Source organism: Drosophila virilis, unplaced genomic scaffold (assembly GCF_030788295.1).
Source record: "Drosophila virilis strain 15010-1051.87 unplaced genomic scaffold, Dvir_AGI_RSII-ME tig00000650, whole genome shotgun sequence".
NCBI lineage: Eukaryota > Metazoa > Arthropoda > Insecta > Diptera > Drosophilidae > Drosophila > Drosophila virilis.
This window is the reverse complement of record NW_027212815.1, coordinates 1286-24893: the sequence shown is the minus strand read 5'-3', so window position 1 is coordinate 24893 and position 23608 is coordinate 1286. Positions and strand designations below refer to the sequence as shown.

Below are 23608 nucleotides of genomic sequence, written 5' to 3'. Positions count from 1 at the left end.
AGTAGAAAAGTCATTTTCTCGCTTTCGTTTGCAGCTGCAACATGCCACGCCTTCTGTTGATTATGCGCCCAACATTGCTGCTGCTCCCGATGCTGTCTGTGTCGGTTGTTGATGCGTTTTTGTGTCTGGGGGCCTTAGCCTGCCTCCTGCCTGCGGCTTTCTCCACCTACCAGGCAACATTTTTGCGGTTACCTGTGCATATTTTTGTTGTCTACTTATTTGCTGCGCAGTGAATTGGCAGGACAGAGCGTCTCGGTCTGGCCAACTCAGTGGAGAGTGTGAAGATTGGCAGCGTCTTCATAACGCAGTAAAATACATTGGCCGCTGCTTCGATTTGCATTTCATTTGCAGCTATCCAGTTGATTGCAATATCAAATCATGTAAGGCAGCTACCCTTAAAGATCTTAAGGACTACAAACTAGAGATTTGTTTAAGCCGCTAGCTCTTGCCACTTTTTTGCTGGCGTCTAAAAAACGTAACTCAATGAGAGGAAGGCAAAAACCCGAAACCCGAAACCCGTTGCAATCTGTGGCAGAAAGCCGTTGCAAATCGAGCTGAATCGAGCTGATGCGATGTGCGACAAACAAAAACAGGAAATGGACGTTGTGTGCTTAACTTTGTTTCCGCTTTTGGACGGCAACTGAAACTCGATGCGTCCTGACGCGTTGCCAGTGTAGCCTTTTTTGTCCTTGCAACTGAGACTCTGTGTGTATGTATGTTTCTGTGTGTGTGTGTGCTTTGTAGCTGCAAATGCAAATTTGTTTAAAGTTTATTGAGTGCACGTGACGACAAACAAAAGTGCAAAGTTGCTTTTGTCCTTCCATCCTTGGGGACATGGCCTCACAGCTACAAGTATCGCAAGCATTTTCTTGTATTTCACTTTTGTTTTCTTGTTTCCAGCCTGTCCATAATTCCCATTGCTTTTTTCTTTCCTGTTTTTCATAGCCGATACTCGCATTGTTTAACTTGTTTTCGTGCAGTCTTTTAGTATATTTTTTATTATTTTTTTTCCCCCTTTAAAGGTTACGCCCTACAATTTTGACTTGCAAATTTGCAGTTTGCATGTTTAAATTTTTAATGAAACTAAGCAAACACTTCGTGTTAATGCGCGAATGACATGGCCTGTAACTGGCACCTGACCGTTATTAAAATAGTTATAAAATACTACCGATAAAAAAAATTTATAGAAGTAGAAATATTTAGTTAGTAAGATTTCACTTTAAATCAAATAAATTTAATTAGCTTAGCCTTAGCTGTAAAAATGCAACTCGTACTTAAATTGTTTATGCAATCCTCGATAACTGCAGGCGCTTACAAAGTAATCCAAATTTATTTATAAAATCTTTGGCCACATTTTTCTCCCACTTAGTTTCACGCTTTTAGTTTCAGCAATCAATTTAGAGTCACATGTTGGAGGCTTTAACCAGTTTTAAATAACAAATTTTAATTGTTTGTGAATACAATAATTTATGTTCTCAAGATGATTGTGATTGACGATAGCTAAGGTATTCTTGATAGCCGGCAGTATTTCCTTTAAGATCCGTATTGATCTTATATATATACGTCGGGGAAACCCAACACCGCTTAAAACATAGCTAAACCCTTTTTAAACTAAAATTAATAATTTATGAAGAAGTGTTTATTTTGCTTAACGATAACTTTTGTAAACATAGCGACTGAAAGTGTGATATTTAACTTTAAAAAATGGCGATTCGCTAATTGTTAACTGTAGAATTCGGGAATAGTATAATAATATATATATATGTTCTTCCGCCTTAAATCTTATATCTCATACTTTGCTTCATTGAAGTTCGGTTTAACAAATTTAACAATTTCTACACTAATTTAGAAAGTACCTTAAAACACGGTCTGCAGCAAATTCGCTTTGTCAGAAATATATCCCCTACATGCAAATACCGAAAAACAAAATAAAACCAAATTTAATGGTAAAACATTTTGCCTCGTTGCAGATATCCAGCGCAGCAGTGACCAGTCAAAGCACCATACCGAAGCGAGCACAAAAAATCAATAAAATGGTAAGTACTTGCCAGGAATTTTATCCAGTATATCTGTTAACCCATCCTGAGAAGGAAGGAGGATTTTTTATTTTTATTTGCTTGTGTGCAAACATTTTAAGTGCAGAATTGTGGATACTTTTGGCAATGCTTATTGCAAATGCTTTTATAAATTTTATGACTCAATGCGTTGCATTGTCGTTGCTCGAAGGATGACGACGACGACGACGACGGTTCAACATTTAACCTAGCGACTTTTTTACGAGCAGTCAACAGATAGCAGCTCGCACTGAAACTGCAATATTATGCAGCCACATCCTTTCAGATCTAACCAACTATAATTTTAAAGCCACGTAATTCCGGGGCAACTGCATGGGTAGCACAGCGTGTGCATGGGCGTGGCTGTAAACCAAATTGTGCACGACTTGAGCTCGCATTTTCAATTGAAAGCCATGTTAACAGATAAAAATCGAGCGAGAAAATGGTGAAGAGAACTGCGAAAGGAAAATCGAGCGCGCATGTGGAAAATCGAAGAGCGAACGTGGCAGGCTTACAACTACAAAAATTTCAGCTGGCATTTTTTTTTTTATTTTATTTTATTGAAGTAGTGCTTTTACATAAATTTAATTAGGCGCATTCAGCTATCCAGGCTGACTGTCAAAGTTGCGCTAAGAAAGTTTTCTGTTCTTGATTTTGTTGTAATTCAATTGCAGTCAGCTAGCGGATATAGAAATTTCAATCAGCAGCAGCCACAGCCCCTCCAAACAGCGCCCACGCTGCATAAAAAAAAAGAAACGAAAATAATCCACAATAAAAATGTTTTCCTTTAATAAAAATTCAATTTCCTTGAAGCGACACATGTTACAGAGTCCACGACGAAAGCAGCAGCTGCCGTCGGCAGTCGGCAGACGGTAGACTCTACGCCGGATGCAGTTAGGTAAAAGGCATCTTTTGCTGGGCACAGACAGGAATGCGGCGGCTGCTTCCCTTAACATCCTTTGCTTTTGGGCTGGACGCTGGCGCTGGAAATATCTTTCAATTTATAATGACGTCGCTTGCCGTGCTCTGTGTGTGCGCTGTGTGTGTGCGGTGTGTGTTAGTGATGCTGTCTGTTGCATTCGCAATGCCGCATTAGAAACGACGACGTTGTTGACTATGTTACCTCCTGCCGCCGGTTCGTGCCGCAGACAGACAGCGAAAACGGCGAATGGCATCATCCAACTGCGGATGTGCGTTGCGCGTGGCAGCTGGCGCAGCAAAGATCGAGAGTCACCGCATCGATGATTGTAAAGCTTAAAGTGCAAATCCACCAACCCCTCCAGGGCTGCGGCTGCATAAAATGTACGCGGCAGATACATCACTTGAAAATAAGGCACAGGCTGCAGCAGACAGTGCGCGCTCCAGGCATAGAGTTTAGCTGTTCCCACAGGCTGCCTGTGTGTAACCTAGTCTACCCCCGGCTGCTATGGAGCCGGACTCGACAAGCATCCGGTGCTGACGGCTCAGGACCAACATCAGGCTAGACTTCAGAGCAGCATTAGCTACGCTTGCTAAATTGTAATAAGCCTGATTACCTTATGGTATGTGCCAAGAGAACAGAAAACACCCAAAGGCCATCAAAACAAGTAGACAATAATTGTCTGGCTTTTCTAGCTTCGTTTTTCCCTATTCGGAAAAACAAATACAAATATTGACAATCGAAGAGATTGAAGATGCAGATGTTTTTCACTGCCCTTTTAAATTATTTTCAATTGCCATTCTTAAAGGCGGTCAGCTAAATGCGGCTAAACAACTAAGAATTATATAGTAGAAATTTGAGGATTAATTCACTTAAACAGTTAGCTAAATAATTGCACTTACATAATCTGACAATTTCAAAAGCAAATAATGTACGTTAATCTAAGACCACCAGCGTTCAGTTATAAAAAGCAATTGGGCACATTTATGGGCTAGAAGTGTAGACTCTTATTCTCAACAAGTCTACTCTATGGAATCTGAAATAATTGTTCTAGCTCTTATCTGTTCATACTAATGTCGACGCAGATTAGTCCAACAATGAGCATTGCAGCATCTGTTATGTTAGCCCAGCTTATGCCGTATCCATATGTCTGTTCAATACATCAGTCAGCAGCCAGCGCTCCGATGCCCGGTCGAGGAAAACAAATAGCGCAATTTTTAGTGCTTTATCGCCCGCAAGTCGAGTGAACCAATCAACTTGGCTCTAATACGTTTAGGCTGGTCATAATCACGCTCCAGCAAGCGAGACATCAATATAAGATACGAGCATCCTGCCGCCCTTACACTGGACATTGGCCAAAGCAGCTACAGCTGCAGCTGCTCTTGGTTCATCCTCAGGGCAGACGTAGCGCTTATTGTTCTTATCTCATTATTACATTTCTATTTACTTTACAAGCAGCTTGTGGCGGGGAGAGCGGAGACGCTTCTTGGCCATGTCCCCATCTGTTATCTGTCTAGATTCAGCCGTGCTGCATCGCCTGCTTGGGACTGGGTTTTGGGTTTGGGTGCCATGTCAGCGAGTGGCTTATTTATATGCGCTATTTGTCTTAGTGCCTGCCAACTAATAACGTAGCCTTATTTTCTCTTTCTCTCGCTCTCGCTCTCTCCTTCTCGTTTTCGCTCTTTTAGCTTCCTTGCTTTGCCGCGACTCATTGTCCATTGGCTTAGCGGTCAATTACCCCACCCCGTCTGAGCACTACAAAATACTATTTAGTAGTTGGCCCGCTGTTGAGGTCCGTGTTGCCAGCCACTTCCGTGCGCTATCAAACGCAACTTCCGACACACACAGGCGGGCACACATACAAAAACACACGCACACGTACACACACCGAGATTACAGTTTCATCTTGAGCAGCAGTTTCTGACTACTTCCGGCATCCTGATGATGCAGGTGATTGCCATCGTCCACTTCCTGCTGCACACACACACAAACACGCACACACACAGCCAAGCCATTCCTTGCTGAGCCATCCGCTGAGAATTCAATTTGCAGAATCATTAACACATTTTGTCAATAAGCTGTTGTCAATACCCCAAAGACGGCGCCGCATCGTACAAGATTATTATTCATTTTTATGTAATTATCTGCTTACCCAAGTGCCCAGCGAGGGCCATCAAAATTTGGTTATTCCTGGCCTGGCAGTGAGCGCGGCTCGTGTGGAGGACGGTAAAATGGCTGAAACGTGAAATGTCTTTGGCTCACTTGCCGATAGCTCGCTTGAGCCAACTGCTTCAGACTGATGGCTTTAATGTCTGCCGCCCTCCCAGAAACAAATACACACTCATCCACATGCCGTACTATTAAATTACACTAGACAACAACAACCTTGGGTCTGAGAAAGAGAAATGCACAAATTGGTTGATATTGCAATGCCTCATATTTTTGTTATTAGAACTTCCGGATCTGAATGTTTGCAATCCTTAGATGTTGCGATATCTTCAAAATGTTTGAACTTAATAAGAGATATGATAATAAGAGAGCAGCTGGCTTGCTTGAAATACTATCAAAATTATTCCTGTTTATAAAAGGATTCAAACATTTATTTTATAAATTAATTCCTTTTGCAATTTTCAGCAATTTTACAAATTGTTGTATAGTGAAGATAGTTGAAGTGGCCCACATAGACATAATGTGTTGCATAAACTTTGGTTGTGTTGACTAGTGATATCTATAACTAGCCTGGTAAAAGCATCCTAATGCCCATATACCAGCGGGCCATGAGTTATGGCCACAACGTGTAGCCCTGGCTGTAGTTACACTTAAGAACAGTGCCCAGAAAGAGGCATGTGTGTGTGTGTGTGTGCGAGTAAACGAGCATATTTAATGCAGAGCACACAACATAAACGCCATCTGGGGCCTGGGAGCCTGGGAGCCTGGACAGCACAGAAAAAAGAAGGGCGCACCATTTAAGTTTACAGCACAACAGGCCTGAGGATGCCAGTGAGTGTATGTGAGTGAGTGTGACTGGGTGTGTGCGTGTGTGTATGTGTTGTTGTTTATGTGTGTTAGTTTCATAATGTAACCGGATGTGCCAACACAATGCTCGCACATCCGTCCGCTTCCCAGACAAGAAACAACAACAGCTGTCACATACACTTGCACACATACGAACTCGCACACATACAAGCATACACACACACACACACACACACACACACACACACACACACACACACACACACACACACACTGAATCAGACAGAACAGCCAAAGGGAGCGTGTGTGCCGATGCGCTTTTGTTTGCGAATCTTTAGAGGCATTTGAGTTGGAGGAGAAGTTGTCGCCTTTGTCTATAGAGAAGACTAAGGCAGAGATGACAGCAACGGGCACATCATTAGAAGCAGCAGAGCATATAATAGGGGCATTCGCATAACAAGAGGCGTGAGGCGTACCACACGAGACGAGCCAGTGACATAATTATTAACTGCATATAAGTAAATATAAAGGCGACCAAATGGCCAAAGATAACGACGCCCATTGTGCCTGTCCTCCTATGTGTGTGTGTGTGTGTGTGCGTGTATGTGAGTATGTGGGAGCAGGAGTGGAGCATTTGGACATTAGGAAAACATGTCACGTGTGCGGCTCATCATTTAAGTTTTGGTTTCTGTTTCTGTTTCTGTTTGTTAGCAACTGACAAAACTTAATTGATTAAAAATAATACGAAGAGCACAAGTCGCGCATTTTAATCAGATTGTGACTAGGCGCCCAATAATTGGATGTGGCTAATGAAGCCGTCTCTTAGCCTGAATTCTTCAGTCCAATAGCAACAATTCTTTTTATATGCCCTGGGTAAATGGACCTCTAGCAATTGGGGGTATAATGGCTTTATGGAAATCTATAGAGCAGGCACAAAGAGACGTCTCCAACCGCAAAAATTATGTATTTTCTTGATCATCAACAAGCTGGTCGATTTGCTTTATTTGAATACTCAATCCAGGGCTCCGCGATAATGAAATGTATAATAGTATATACACACTATTGAATGCTATATTTAAGCTCTGAAAGTTTTAAAAAGATCGGAGAGCAAACATAACCGCAGCACAAAGGAATCAAGCGATGTGCGTGCTTGTGTGCGTATATATAGTATGTTTATTTGTGAATGTATATATAGCAGGCAGCTCCGAATATTTGGTAAGCAATCTCGGCACTGGGCCAGGATATCGCCTAGTCGAGCATACACAAGAAAAGTACTGCCTTTCTCTATGCCTAATCAAATGAAAGTTTTATGTCCTAGCATAGCAGAGCCAGAAAAACACAAGGCTATGGGTCGGATGTGAATTAATATCAAAAAGTAATTGATTGCAAATGTGCTTTGAAATATGTCGAGCCTAAGAACAGGGTATTTCAGCTGCGAGCATTCTTGCCAGTCATTTCACTCATTTCAATTTTTGTGTTCGTATTTCCTTGTTTTTCGTTGCGGCTGCTGTTAATTATAAACTTTTTAAGTGGCTTATTGGGACTTGCGGTTTCCTAACCACTGCCAACATCCACCGACCATCCCGTCTGCCTTTTAGTGGCCTTCGGCAAGTCATCAAGTGCCGCCCAAGTTTCAAGATGTTGCCATTTTTGCTTTGCGTCATGCTGCCTTCGGGACTGCATTTTGGGGCTTCTCATTTAAAACATCCCAGGCATCTGTTCGCCTCCTTCTCACCCAAAAGGCATTTATTATTTAAGGCGCTTTTTGTTGTTGTTGCCAAAGTAGTTTTTGACTTAAATACACAAGTAGCGCTTGGCCCAGCGCTTTTTATGTGCATTGATAATTGAGTGCGCTGCAAAGTAGGCTACAGTTTTTTTCCCCATCTTGCCCTAACTGTTGCAGGGGGAATAACCCTTTTCATGCTTTTTAGGCAAGCATAAAGCCTTGATTAATGTTTAGTCAGCTCAAATTTCACGCTTTTTAGGGAGCGCATAGGGCAAAAACACACAGTCAGTCCGAGCTGAAGCGCCATAAATCAACATTAAAGGCGTAAACACATATATTTGCCACCCCTGCTCCTATCCCATTTGGTCATTTAACAGCCATGCTCATAAATATAAAATTATACATAAATGCGCTACAAAAATCACATCAGACAAGCGGCAACCACCCGACCACTCCCTCCCTCCCCTATAAGCGTACCCATAACTTGCTGGTGACTTTGACTGGTAACTGAACTTCGACCTCGCGCTCGCATATGACTGCCATATAGCATAGTTGATGGATCACACTTCGATTTTTAGTAGACATTAAGCTGTGTGCAATCTGTTTAACGTTCGATGCCTCGCAACCCATCCCCACCATCATCCCTTCTGACTGTCCTACATGCTATTTTTACGGCAAAACAAATATGCACATAAAATTTGATGACGGCGCTGCAGCAGCAGAAGCAACGGCAACATTCGCACCTACGACATCGTGGAGCAGGGAAAAGCAGGAAGCATTTGCTGGTATGTGGGTGCGTCTGTTGATGGTACACGTCTATAAATTTATGATGGCTCACGCAAGAGAGAGAGAGGGAGAGGGGGCGAGAGAGAAGAAGAAGAAAGAGGACCTAGGCGGAAAGTTTGCAACACATGCAACAAGCAACTGTGCAACAATACAACAATAAAGTCGCTTTTGATACCCTAATACGAGTAAATTGGGCTAAGGAATAAGAAACGCTTCATTTGAATGGTATAGTATTTAAAGATTTTGAGAATTGATCTGAGCTCTGATCTGTTAGCAACTAGCAGAAGAACATGACAAACCAGTAACACATTGCTAAGTTTTAATGAATTAAAACATTTTAATTTAATTAATGAACTCGAGGTCTTAGTTTAGTTATTGTGCTATTAGTTAGTGCTATTATGCCAGAACGAAATTCCTTCATTCTTTGGAAATATGTTATTTTCTATGTTGTTGTCGATGTCAATATCAGCCCAACTCGAAACAATAGCGCTTATATTTGCTTGATTTTATAACAAAGAAAAGATATATCAAAAAAATCCATTAAATAAATCATTTTTAAATAGTCAAAGAAGTATTATATTTATGTGTATATTTTTTCAGATTTCATTTTTGATATTTTAGAGCTAATGCTAGAGTAGCTTTGCGTCGCGCAACTGCCCCAAAAATGTTCTTTTTTTTTATACACAACGACACGCTTTGATGGGAAAACTCAATGAATTGCCGGCAAATTTTACCAGGTTCCGTTGTGTAATACGAGGTATTTTTTTTCTTGTTGGATTGGATTTTTTTTTGTTTTGTTTTTTGTTATTGGCCATCAATATTTACTTAATATATTGCTGCGCCAATTGCGTCACAAACATTTTGGCATCATGTGTGTGTGTGTGTGTGTGTGTGTGTGTGTGTCGCATCAGCAAGGTATAAATATTTAATATGCTTTTGCACTGTGCAGCGTACATGATGATAAAGTGCGTTGCCAGCGTTGTCTTCATGTGGCAGATTAATCATACCAGCTAAGGGCGATGGCATGGAAGCGGCATATGGCCGCACACAGCTGACGCTGTACCTGTGCCCAGCTGCTATCATTTGACATTGTCAACTGCTAGATGGATTTTTTTTATTTTTTGTAGTCTTGTGTGCTTTATTCTCACATTATCAGCATAAATTCAAATAAAGAGAGAGAGAGAGAGAGAGAGAGAGAGAGAGAGAGAGGATCAAAAAATTGTTGTGCCCGCAGTGCTAAATAAATGATGTTATAACAGACAGACAAAAGCATGGACAGAGGCGCTGAAAAAGCTGACAGCGTGCAGGACACTCACCGGCCACATTCATATAGACGAATATTTTATATACACACACATATGTATGTACATTGTTCTTCCTTTTTTTTGGGGGGGGGGGGGGCCCCAACTTTTGGCAATTTTTCTCAGTAAGTTGACTAAGCCAGAACACGTTTCTGGAGGGGCGGCAGCAGCTGTCAGTAGTAGATGGCAGCCGGCAGCGCATGATGTGAAACTCATCATCAAAAGCAGCAGGCAGGAGATAAAAGCGAAGCCAACACAACAGTGCTTGGGCCAATGGAGCAACAAAATGGCAACATACTCCTGATTATTCCTGACTGCTCCTGGCCTGGCCAAAAATCGTGAGACGTGATTGATTAATATTATTCTCGGCTAATCTAACTTAAATGGGCCGCAAGCAACAACGCACAATGCTCAGCGCACAGCGGCAAATATAACTTATTCAGCAACTTTGACAGCGAACATTCTCTCTCTCTGCGTATGTGTGCTTGTGTGTGTGTGTGTGTGCGTGAGTGCGGCTCGTTGACTACGCTTCATACATAATAAACACGACAGCGGCGTGTTAAGTGCACAACAACAACAACAACGAACAACAACCAGCACAAAAGTTGATCAGTCGCAAAGTTTCATGCCCAGGACAAGACGGCTTGAACAGAGGAAGTGGATGGAGGATGGGCGGGGCGGTATTGTTAACCTTGTTAGGCCACCTCCAAAGCTGATGAAATGCCAACACGCATCTACAAATTTGTTATGCATACAGCAAAATAGGCGTAACACATAGGAAACACACAAAAATAACCCGGAATTCGTTTACAAAGTTGCATTTTCTTTATTTTAATTTTCTGGTTGTCAAGTTGTCAGCGCAATTTGCTATGTGGCATATGATAAGTTGGATATATGAAATGTTGTGGCCACGTGTAATAACTATTCGATGGTCTAAACCAAAATCAAAGTGCAACGTGTCAATAAACGCATGGGCTGTGCATATCGAGAAATAAGTTAAAGAAGAAAACTAATTTGTTGTCTTAATGACAAGACATGCATGTAGCTCAATCAGTTATTTAATAGAGCTTAACTAGATATGTGCAAACGAGTTTAAATATAATAATCCCATTCGCTGTTTATCCAAAAAGCAAAAGATTTCAAATTTGCGTTTACTGTACTAAAAACCTATATGCTTCATTTGAAGTCTATTGCGCTGGTAACTTATTCATTTGGGATAACACCTACCACGGAAATGGAAAGATATATGGAATAAAAGGATCAAAGCGCATGGATAGACTCAGTTCCCCTGTTATCCGTTTCCAATGGAAACAGAGAATACCAACAGCACGAGCAAGGCTGATTGCGCACTTTGTGAAGTCATCAATAAACGAATCCCATAATTAATTAATGTGCAAATGACGGCAATAACTTCAGTAACGGCAACAACAAAAGCAACTGCCATAAGGCGCACAACTTTTTGACGCAAATTGAACAACTGTCAGCAACATGTTGTTGCCACACTGCCACAGCCCGTCAGCCCACGCTGCAGGCAACTGACATGTTGCTCATTTGGTGCGGTCACAATTTGCACCTGGCCAGCAACAGTTTTGCCAGCTTAATTAAAATAATAAATTATTTTCGTTATACCCTATCTGGCTCGCACTCCACACTGTTGACAATTATAATTGCCTAGAGGTGAGCTTTAAAGTGCTCCAGGTCAATGCCAATCGGTGCGTGATCTGATGTGCTGCGACCGGACAAACAATCAGAAATTTAAAATTTTATTTATTATTCATTTCTTTTGAACGCTTCTTATTATTTATGCAGCTTAACGCAAGCGTAGCTCCACAAACCTCTTGACTATATAAATGTAAGCGAAGCAAAAAAAAATATAAATAAATTAAAAAGAATTAAGCCCAGCACGCGGGAAATATTGAATTGAAATCTCAAATTGTTTTAAGAAATTCTGAATTTATTCAGTTATAAAATATCGACATTAAGTTACACACAGATTTTTGTCAGTGCTTCAACTGCATTAAAGTTATCAAAGTCAACGTCTTTTCGCTCAGTTGAGAGTATGTCTTTGGAGTCAATTCCAGAAATATAGTTTGTTAGCTCGCTTTTGGTTCGCCACAGCTCAAAAGAATTTTAATTAATTTCTGCCCACGCATCAGAAACAGACAACAGGCAAAGCAGTTAATGTATGTGTGTATCTGTGCCTCTGTTTCTGTGTTTGTGCAAATTATGATTTTTACCGCCCCAATCATGTGGCCTGCCTTGTATTGCCTTGCAGCCTTGGCGCTGGCTGTGTTTTCATTAGCGCAACGAATGCCACACAAAGTTGAAAATCGTTGCACAAATAGGAATGTGGGCGATAAATGGGCGTGCCAGATAGCAGCGTGCAACCATGGTCGGGCGCATGCTTCATTGGCTTGTGCATTATTTGAGCAACCAGGTTGCAACATGAAAAATGCACGAACAGCCCACGAAAGCGCAGCTGCTGCTGCTGCTGCCAGGTCCTTGCCACACAGTTGGCAAAGGACAACAGCGACACCAAGCCAAGAGGTGCAGCAGCATGCAAGAGAGTGGGGGTTGGCAAGCAAAGAACGTGGCAGTACGTGGCCTGGCATTGTAAAGGGTGTGCCGACACGGACATGCGAGAACAAGCCGCAGTATTTATGGTGCTGCGGCTGGCAGGCGATGGGGCCGTAGAGCGCGAGCATTGAAACGGGTTTTGGAGAGGAAGGGGGAGCGCATGGTTGGCTGAGAGCTAACATACCACGTCCGCCCATAAAACACAATCAAGCGTAAAAATGCAGGGCTGGCACTTAACCCAGCGACAACAACACGTCAACTTTTTCTTGCTCATCGCGTTGTTTAAATATTTTAAAATGTTTGCTTAGCTGTGGGCACAGTTGCAGTTGCTGTTGCCGTTGCTGTTGCTTATTTGCTTATGCAAGTGTTGACGCTGCGCATTAAAATTGCATGATTTTAATTGCAGTTGGCACAACGCGACGTATGCGCAACATAATAGGCAGCGGCTGCACTTAATGTTGCGCATACGCAACATGTTCCATGTTCTAAGCCGCTTCCACGCACTTATAAGCTTACTCCTGCTATCTCGCTCATCTATCCATCCGCTTTCTTCCCAAATTAAATACTTCCAGCTTTGGCAAATATCGCTTGACTTTCGCGAATCAGCAAAAAAAACTTGTAATCGATTATGGGAATACTGTTTGTTGCGTAATAGTTCACTAATATTAAGCGAACTAAGGTAACCAACTTAGACATGGGCAGTCTCTTTAATATTTTGTATAGTATATTATATATTATCAGGGAATAAGTCAGCATTCACATATGTAAGCCAAACTTTCTGCACTAGAAGCATAAATGCATAAATTCAACTCTTCGACTTCATCGATTTAATTATATCAAATATGTTATCAAATATTTCAATTTCACACAAATTGCTCAAACGTGCGTCTTGTTTACTCCCTCTATAACTTTTGGTTAGCTTTCAATTGATTGTCAAAGACATCTTCTTACTCTTAATACATGTATATTAAATTTCTCTATTTCCCGTTGTCTCTGCTGTGAGTAAATAAGTTGTCGGGGTTTCGGGTTAGCGAGACAAATGCGTTGCGTTGCGTGTGTATTTCGAAAGCAATTAAATGATATTTATTTTATTTGTGACATGCACGCGCTTAAATACACACACCCCTATATAAATATACACACACACACATACATACACTTGAACGCTAAAATCACAGAACATTTAATTTAATGAAATAACAAACAAGTTCTGAAAACAACGTCAAAACAGCAAAAAGCAGCTTGAGAAGAGGAAACTGCAGCGGGAAGTGAGAGATAGAGAGAGAGAGAGAGAGAAAAAGATGCAGACAGATAAAGGGAGAAAACTAGAGAATTGCACAGTGAAAGAGAGAGAGAGAGAGAGAGAGAGAGAGAGAGAGAGAGAGTACGAGAGCAAAATACATACCAGAACACTAATGGCAACTTTAACGTTAAGGCAGCCAAGTGTGGCTTGTGTGTGTGTGTGTGTGTGCAATGCTCGGGGCCAGGCATAAGGATGCGCATAATGTGCAAAGTTTGTGACGCAAACTAATTTCAAAGTAATTACGAAGCACAAAAGTGTTGATATTAGACTGCTGAGAATAAGCAGAGAGTGAGATGCAGATAGATAGAGAAAGAGAGCGAGCTAGGGTGGACCCATAGCTCTCTAGAGTGAGTTGCAAAAATAACATGACAAAACGTCATCAGCAGGCGCTCGAAAGAATGCTGGAAAACCCAAAAAAAAAAAAGAGAACTTTCAAGCTGCTGCCAGTTGCTGGTGCTAGTTCGGGCTCCATGCACCACCACCACCACCGCAACTCCCCTTCCCTAAAACAGCCAATGTCAGCGCAACATCAACAACTAAAACAACAAACAAAAAAAAAAAAAAAAAAAAAACCAACCTAAAGTGCAATAAAAAACTCGTCGCGACCGAAAAACAAGCCAAAAGATAGCCAACATTTTTGCTGTCACAGTTTTCGACTTTAATGTGACTTGTGGCTGCGGCAAGGCTAAAAATGATCCTGCGGGCCAGAAATTAAAGGCGCTCAAAACTTTGCCAACAGCCTGCGGGGCGTTGTCTAAGTAGCTGCCTTGCCAGGCTGCACACAACACAATTTCTATTTATTTGTATAATATTTTACAATTTTATAAAGTAAACGAAAGCGGGCGAAATATGACGCAAGCGTTCAGGGACGGCTCCAGGCGCAAACAGGAAGGCAACACACACACACACACACACACATACTTATACAATAGAGACAGAGTGGAGTCAGGCGGAAACGGAAGCTGGCAAAACGTAAGACGCAAGCAGGGGCGAGCAAAAACAAAGGAAGAAGCAGCTGCAGCTACATAGCAGAAAAACAAAACAACAAAACACAAAACAGAAGCGCAGACAAACACTAAAGTTCTGCAACAACAATTCACGCACACACGCACACGCACACACACCCTTTAGACTGAGTACATATGTCTGGTATAATGCAGTGTCTATGAGGTCTATTAAGGTTTTAAGCTTTAAGCAAGAAAAACCTTTCAACGCAGAGTTCAATTTAGGGGAAAATAATATACAAGAAGTAAGTGCTAGTCGAAGCGTCTTTCTGAGCTAACCTTAGGTCTAAGGCTTATGCCTAAATTTGACTTCATTTTTAAGATATTGCTACCGACAAGCTCTTGCTTATCTCTGAACTATAAATGAACTATTGTGGCTGCTGCTTCCGAAAGAGCAAAAGTTGCTGTCAAAGCCGAAGCCAAAAACGATCAGAAAGCAAAACAGCGCGATTCTGACTGCATCAACTTATGAAAGCAAAAATGATGCTGCGGCTTCGACTTGCGATTCTAACGTAAATCGACATCCAACAAAATAAATGACTTTGGATTTGACTGTGACTCGGTTGATTAAGAATGCTTGCCAGCACTGCTTCAAAGCTTTGATTAAAGTTAGTCGATCCACAGAATTAAAAGAATACTACTATCGCCATCGCTGTTTAAATACGTAGGCTTTCAACCCTGGTAAAAGGCATATACAGGGTATTTCGAATTGTTTCTCGCCAATAAATAAGTAATGCAGCAGTGCAGATACGCGTCGTATATTTTACAAATTTCATTAAGTGCAGAGCCCAGGAACAAGGGCAGAACAAAATAAATTTACGGCTTATGCCGGGGTAGTACAATTTGTATAGCATACTTTTTTGGCGGGCTGGAATAAATGCAATTAAACAAATAAATTTTCACATAAACCTTTTTGCCTGGCGCAGGCGGAGACAAAAAAACAAGCAAAGCAACAATAAAAAATGACGTAATTTACCTCAATTAACACGCCAGTTGCACCAGTTGTAAGTGTGTGTGTGTGTGCTTGTGTGAGTGTGTGTCTGTGTGTGTGTATTGGGCGTGTGAGTTTAATTGCAGCCAATGGTCAGCATCGCCATTTGGCAGCAAACAAAGCCGTAAACGTAAACGTAGCCGTAACCAACAGCGCAATGGTCGCGCAGCATCCGTTTATTCATTGGCTGCGGACCGAGGGGCGTGTTAGGAGCGAGGGGTTGCCTGCTGGCTGCTGCACACGGCCCAGCTGAATTTCATCGCCGCTCTTAACGACACACCAAGTGTTTCGTAGATGCTATGCTGGCCATTTGAATTCAACGGCCCTGGCGACTTGAACTCTTACCAAGTAATGACCGCTGGCAGCCGAAACATATCGACCCAGCAGCTACCCCACCGGGCACACCCCATGCCAGCACCTGTCTGTCTGGTCATTTAATGTGCATGTAAATGTGAGCACATTCCCCAACTATCAGCCAACATACCTAGTCATTAAAGTTCACTTTATGTGCGCCATTTTACAGCGGCGCGCCTTGCTCCATCTCTAAATAAACAAAAATGAATGAGACTGTCCAGCCACTGGACCTGCTCCTCTTTCTGTACTTAATTGTATGTCTGCGAGTATGCGTTGCATAAAATGCTAATTTTATGATCAGACACAGACAACAGCAGAGCTCAAGACACACAGCATACAACTCGACTAAGGGCTACCCATTACTTTACGAAATATGGGCCACAGCATTCAATAAATTTATCTAATGACTCTTGCTTCTGACCCAACTACATTTTTTACAACCAATTTAAATATCATTTAATCATTATTGAATCAAAAATCGTCTATGAATTGGATAACTCTCTGACAAACTTCCTTACAGTCCACTGATTACATGGTATCGTTGGCCCTAACAAGCTTGGCGCTGTACATATTAAGATTATGGCTTTCTACATGGATAAGAGGCAACAGCTGCTGACCATAAGCCATTAAATGATTGTTTATGAGCGTGTCCTGAATATTTAAAACGACTACATAACATATTTTACAAGTTGGTTCCTAAAAACATAATGATAGGAAAACATATTCGATAATCTTTATCTATAACAAAAGTATTTTAAGCATTCTACAAGAAATCAGGAAATTATAACTTTTATTAATTCTTCTTGTATCTAAACGGTTTTCTATACAAATTCATTTGGGATTTGGGGTTTTACATATTCTTTTGAATATTTAATCCTGCCTGTAGAAATGTGCGAATCTAAGATTTGGGGGTGTAGTTTCAGGTTCAAACTAAAAAATCAAAATATTTGCTTCATTATTTCATTGATAATGAAAAATTGTAGAAGACGGGTTTAACTGAACCTGAGGTAAGAGGGTAACTATTTGTTTTCATTAAAGGGTTGCATATTATTAAGTTTAAAATTTAAATTGGGATAGACAAGATAGAACAGCCGGACAGACAGCAGGACAATAAACAAAACCCACCTTTTCCACTTAGAGTTAACATTATCATTTTCTTTTTTTTTTCATTTGACTTTAGACTAAATTTAGTTAAGATGTTTCTCTTCTCAATAAAGTCACCAAAACAACAAACCGCAATGAATGAAATTCACTCAGAAACTGTACACTTTAATCTACTTCGAAAAGCTCCCGTTTATTTCGCTTTAGTTCCAGCTGCTTATCTGATTAGCACACGATATTGCATCCAAAAACCCTTTGTTCCAAATCAAATTGGACTCCAAAATCTGTCTGTTATAGTCGGCAGAGAGAGAGAGAGAGAGAGAGAACGAGAGTGAAAAGAAGACTTGTGTGCCGTCTCTGGCATTTAAGCCTAATTTGTACGCCCAACTGTGCCACGACTGAGGCAATTACAGTTAAAGGCAGGGCTGTAGCTCTAGAGGAAGCAGCCCTCGCTTTTATCTCCTACTCTTACCCATTTCTCTCAATCTCTATCTCTAATCACATAGCAGGCTGCAATCGGCTTTTGAGCTGGTGCCGCATCCTGTTGATGGCCTCGTTAGTTGCGACTTAGCGTCTGTCGCTCAGGGACAGCCCAACGAGCACAGTACAATCAACATTTCACACACACACACACACTTGACAGCTTGGCCATAAAAACGAATGTCCTGACGTGCTTCAGGCAAAAAATAAAAATGTAAGGCAACAAAATGCCATCAACCGAAGGCCCTCAAGCTTTCGCTGCCATTTAATGCGCTGCAAGTTCTGCGAAACCAAAACTTTAGTTAAGCAAACGTAAAATATTAAACTAAAAAAAAATAACTAAAACATATAATTTAAGCATTTGTGCTGTTGTGCTATAAAACGCTTTTAAATTTAATTAGAAGCAAACCCAGGTGACTGGCAAAAAACTCGGCTATTTCGCTCGGCACAGACGTTAACATTGTTGCATGGTTTGTTGTTGCATGCAACTAGTTGCACAGCTTGCAGTTTAATGGTTGTAACAGTTTAATGGCCATTTTAAAGGCATAAATCAGAGGCGGCTATGAAAAACGAGCCAAAGATTACGTTTTATGTGATTAAAGCAGCAGAAGCAACAGAATTGCGCCCCATGCAGCAATTGCGATTACTTATCCGCAAAATAATTCCTAAAGGCAACATTACTTGCAACTCAGAGAGTGTTCGAGTGTTTCTACTCTACAGATGGTAACAATTCATTTTCTCCCTTTTCTCAACCACTTTACCACGCAATATGTTAAGGTAGTTAAATATCAAATATTTCGTCAAAATATACAAAACAAATAAAAACACGGGAACTTTTGATTTAAATAAACCTGCAGTAATCAGTTCTCAGTACCTTTGCAATATATGTAATCGTTACTTTAATACGCCCTCAACTGTTACTACAGACTATTATATAGCTTGGAATGTCTTTTCCTTTCCTCGTTTTGAAATTGCGTGCACTTTCCATGGCCGTGGCACATGGGAACAAACTTAAACTGCACATATTTGCAAACAATTAGAAAGCAATTACAGCATTATATAATTATCACAAGCAAGAAATCCTATAGCTTGAGCTCAACAAACAAACAGTCAACATGAGACCTTCGGTGCGTATCCACAAGCTCGTGACAAACATCAACTACTACGCGAAGCTACTGGGATTGGATCTGCTGGCACCAAGGCTGAGATTCGTCTTTCGCACCTGGATCACAATGTCTGCACCTTCGAGCTATTTGATATTTGGTGTCTCCTGGGCGTTCCGCCAGGCCCAACAGCATTGGATTGGATGGTCTGAAAGCCAGCATCATGTTGGGTGGTCTAATCAATGGGACCACTGAACTGCTCTCTGTCATACAGAATCATTCGGCTATGAGGAACATGATGAACTACACCATTGAAATCTTTGCAGACTATGAGAGTCGCGGTGCGGATTATTGTGCTGCTCTCAACTTTGGCGTTGATCGAATGCTGAAATACGACGCATTATACGCATTGGTTACTTTCTATCATTTTTCGTGATGCTTGCGGTGCCCTGGGCGTTACTTTTTTACGATGGCACACGTGTCACAGTCATGCAGTACGAGATTCCTGGTCTAATGCTAGAGAATAATGTTGGATACACGCTCACATATTTGCAGCATATGATTGTGGCTGTTGTGGGTGGTCTTGGCTTCTACACGACCGATTTGTTAGTACTGCTCGCCTTAGTTCAGATTCTGACATTCGCGCACATTTTGCAGTTAAAAGCAAATGTCCTTAATGATGCACTGAATCGTAAGGAGCAGTCGAGATATGAAGCTCAAGTGGGTGGCAATGCAGATAATGGAATACAATCTCTTCTCTTAGATTTAATCAAATGGCATCAGTTGTTTGTCGCGTAAGTTTTAACATATTAATTGAGTGCTTTTTCTTTATTGTGTCTTAGATTATCTGTGCATAATTAACGGCTTTCCCAGTGAATGTTCCTAGCTAATTACTTTGGTTAAAAGAAAGTGAAAATGTCCCAAATAAAAATAGCTATTTCAAAGCACAGTATTTTTAGACTTGTACATATTGCAAAGAAGTAAAGATTAGTTTGGCAAACTTAACTTTTTGACCTTGTTAATTTATGAATCCCAATAATTCCAGATACTGTCGCGATGTCCGCGATACCTATCACAATATGATCGCTGCTCAAGTTCTCTCCTCGGCCTTTCGATTCTGCTTTGCTTTTGCGTGAATCTGAACGGTTTTCATTTAATATCAACCATCTACCTATTTGTCAGCACCTACTCAATGTTGGTCTACTGTGTTGTGGGTTCACAAACTGAATACGCTGTCAGTTCCAATCGCCAATTGAATTTAATAAAAAAAAAAACTAATAACAATCATTCTGCAGTACGATCAAGTGTATGACAGCCTATGCAACATAAGCTGGCAGGAACTTAGAGCGGATCAGCGCAAATTATTTGGCTTAATGCTGAAGGAGGCGCAGAATACGCAAACCATGATAATGATTGGCATTCTACCACTGAGCATGCGTACAGCCCTGCAGGCAAGTGTACAGGGTATAGCCAGCACAACTTATTAAATTTCTCTGCAGATCACAAAGCTCATATACAGCATATCCATGATGATGATGCGGAATCGCAACTAGGCATAGAGGTCTTCTCTTCATAGAATAAGCTTGTCCTATGCTATACAACAAATGTTCTTTTTTTTGTTTTGGAACACATTTTTGATATTCAAATAAATTAGCTGCACCAAAAAAAAAAAGATAGGGAGGAAAAGCTGAACTGTCAGATTCGATTAACTTCTTATGGTATTTTTGCTTGTAGTAAAATATGCTTCTTTACCAAAATGTTTGCATTTTAATATTTCTACCAATACTTATATAGAGTATATGGTTAAATGATATTTATGCCTGAGCAACACATTTGCAGTTTCTTTAAACGGTTTCAATAGGGATTGGCATTTGCAAATGATTTAAAGTTTCAGCTCGCATTAAGGAAAAGCCTTGATGACTCGAGTAGTAATCGACTTGAACCAGGTCTTTTGTTCCTTTGCAGTGCTCCAAAGCACTCGGAAGCGTTTATGTGCACTTGAGTGCATTCTAATGGACTACTACATTGGACTGTGCCTTGTCGCTCTAATCAAGGCATGGAAGGGACTTTACCAGTTCTCTACTAGAATGTATGCACGCATTTCTATTCTTCTTATCAGCATGGGGCATGCCTCTTGATGAGCTTTGACTTTGCAATCAAATGGCGTTCCCTCTCCTGTCTTTTGGTCCTGCAACCAAATGTCATTTACAATTAAGAATTTTGCAAATGACTTGAACTGGCAATGTATTTATTTGACTAAAGACTAAGTGCAGCAAATGTGAGAGAAATAGCATTTAGATATTTACATCAGCTAAAACAACTATCAATTTGCTTTAATAGAAGAATTTTGACTTTTTTAATACTTGAAAATTGTTGAAAATATTTGCTTGCTTCCACGCTCACGCATTTGAGCTGTTCGCTTATGTAGCTGGTTTTGTTCAAGCAACTCATGAGAGCAACATTATCATTACAAGCGCCATTTGCTAAACCAGAACATGAACACATCTCTGAGTTGGTTTGGTAATTACGCAGTTAGTACACACCATTTGCTGCAGCATGTTTGAAGCGCTGATGCATGGAGCTGGAGTTCCCGCAAGGCAGCAATAATGCGCTGAAAAGAGAGCCAGAGCTTGTTTCTGGTTCCATTATGCGAAGCTTATTGGGTTCTTATGCAAATAAACAACGCCAACAACAACAATAGTATGTGAAAACAAACAAGAGTCAAGTTCCAATAACGCACAAGTAGAACCGCACATCGAGGCCGGTCAGGTACGAGGTACTTGTAAATAGGCCAGAAACATTTGTTAGAAATGCTCCATTCAATACCAACAACGAGTACGAACCACTCAATAGAGCATCTCGCACTTCTATGGCCTACTTCATTAATATTTATACAAAGTGAGTTTTTCTGCTTTCTATTCTCCACTCACCGTATTCAGCATATGGCAATAACAACAGAGAGAGAGAAAAAAACTAGTGTGGGTTTTTCCCACCCTGCATTCCGCCATTTACAAACTAACTATGAATAGGAAGAGCAGGCAGCCCGACTAAGTGACTGTGCTGTTTGCTCTGGTTACGCATTGCTGATTTTGCATATTCAAAATGAGAATAATCACAGCCAAAACAAAACGAAGTGCACAGCAGGACAATACCCTATACTTAGATTAAAAGTACCAGACACTAGGATGCTAAATTTAAGCTTAAATTTCCACTTGTGAAAAACGGAAAGAAAATTGATATTCATATATATAATAAAATCAGTAATAAAGGCTTCAAATTTATGTACTTGTCATAAATAAATGGTATCTGTGATAATTATGACATTTATTTGCACAATTTGCTTAAAAGCCCGACAAACTCAAACATGTTATTTAATGAGTTTGCATCTCAACAGCCTAAAATCGGTTTTAATTATTGTTTGGATTTCATTTTATATATTTACAGATTAACAGAGCTTAAAGTGGAAAATGCCAGCTGTCATAAGAAAATGCACATAATTCAGGTAAGTCGGCAATCAACTTAAGAAAATGAAATCCACAGACTTATCACAAAATATTTCAAGTTGGCTGCATTTTAATTTTCTCTGTAAATGCAAATCTATGCCTCTGCTTCGGCTACTCCAAAGTCTGAAACGTAATTAAAGGAGTTTTAGAGTAATTGAAAAGCTTCAATAAATCAATATCATGTGCTCAAATGAACAAAGAGGCAACAATCGCAGCATAAAATGAATTGCCAAATGCTTTGAATGTGACACTCATTTAATTTAATAAAATCAACAACTGGGCATAAATATTTTAAAGATTATTTCATTTTCTCTATCAGGCCCTCCATTTTAAAGCAATCTAGTTTTTTATGATATTCAAATGTTGCTAAGTATTTTACTACACTTATCCGAAAGTGAACAAGTGTAATTTGTATCCTTATCGTAATGCGTAAATTTATACTTCTTCTGGAACAGACGAAATTATAAATAGTTGACATTTGAATATTAAAATTACTTCACATGGTCTTTGCAATTACTATCGGCAACTGTGACTAATAAAGTAACCTTAGCCGAGTTGCGCTAAGCCACTTCTATGCTGACGAGCTCAATCAGGGCCAACCCAGGTCAAAATTAAGTAGAGCCTGTTTTTATGAGTTCAACGTGGCATGTAACTGGGCGCATCAATGTAGTTGTTGTTGTTCATGTTCTGGCTGTGTTTTGCTAGACTCCGCTCCTAGTCAAGAGCTACTCCTTGTTGTAATAGTAGTAGTAGCTGTTGTTGCATTTGTCGTACATCTTTGTTTACTTTGTGCTCATGTAACGCCCTCTACTCTGTCAACGGCCCCAACAACGTTGTTGTCCTCGGCAAGAAATTTAATTTACCAGCCGCCATAAAACGGCAGAATGGCAGCGGCCAGCGTTGGTCGGAGGGAGGACACACGTCTCTGCAATTTTGTTTGCACCGAAAAATTTGTGTGCTCTTTGCTTTAAAAGCGCCAAGCGCAACATTTTCACAATTAATTTGTCATTTCGTAGTGCAAATATTTTTTCAACTCTCCAACTTTGAGCATAACAGATACCTGGTCTCCTGAGTTCCGGGCACCGTATCTCGGTTGGGCATCAGGCCTTGGCCACAGCCCAACGTATTTAACGTTCGCTTAACGAAACTTTTTGTTGCTGAAAGCATTGTAAAATATGAACAAAAGTTGAAAGCTTGCATATGCTACCAAATTCTCCACTCTAATCCTTGACTTTTAGCATACTTTTCAAGGATTTGCACACACGCACACACACACACACACACACAATACACTTGTGTGCATGGATATGACCGTAAAAAGACTGTCCGCAAATGCATTTATTCATGAGAAGTTTTTGTTACACTCTCAGCTGGCCAAATGAAAAGCGTCACTGAACAAGATCCAGCTAGTTGCTAAGAGACACGACAAA

The 23608-nt window shown here is 40.6% G+C and overlaps 1 long non-coding RNA gene and 1 pseudogene across 1 annotated transcript in view; both read left to right on the top strand.

The window, feature by feature from the left end:
* The window catches only part of LOC138911485 (uncharacterized), a 42891-nt gene extending 20655 nt beyond the window's left edge, over positions 1 to 22236 (top strand). The window contains exons 2-3 of the long non-coding RNA XR_011417094.1: positions 1971 to 2036; positions 22120 to 22236. This is a non-coding gene — a long non-coding RNA (uncharacterized lncRNA). The remainder of the gene's footprint in view (positions 1 to 1970; positions 2037 to 22119) is intronic.
* Positions 18613 to 20294, top strand: LOC6628121 (putative odorant receptor 83c; annotated as a pseudogene).
* Positions 22237 to 23608: the final 1372 nt, after the last annotated feature.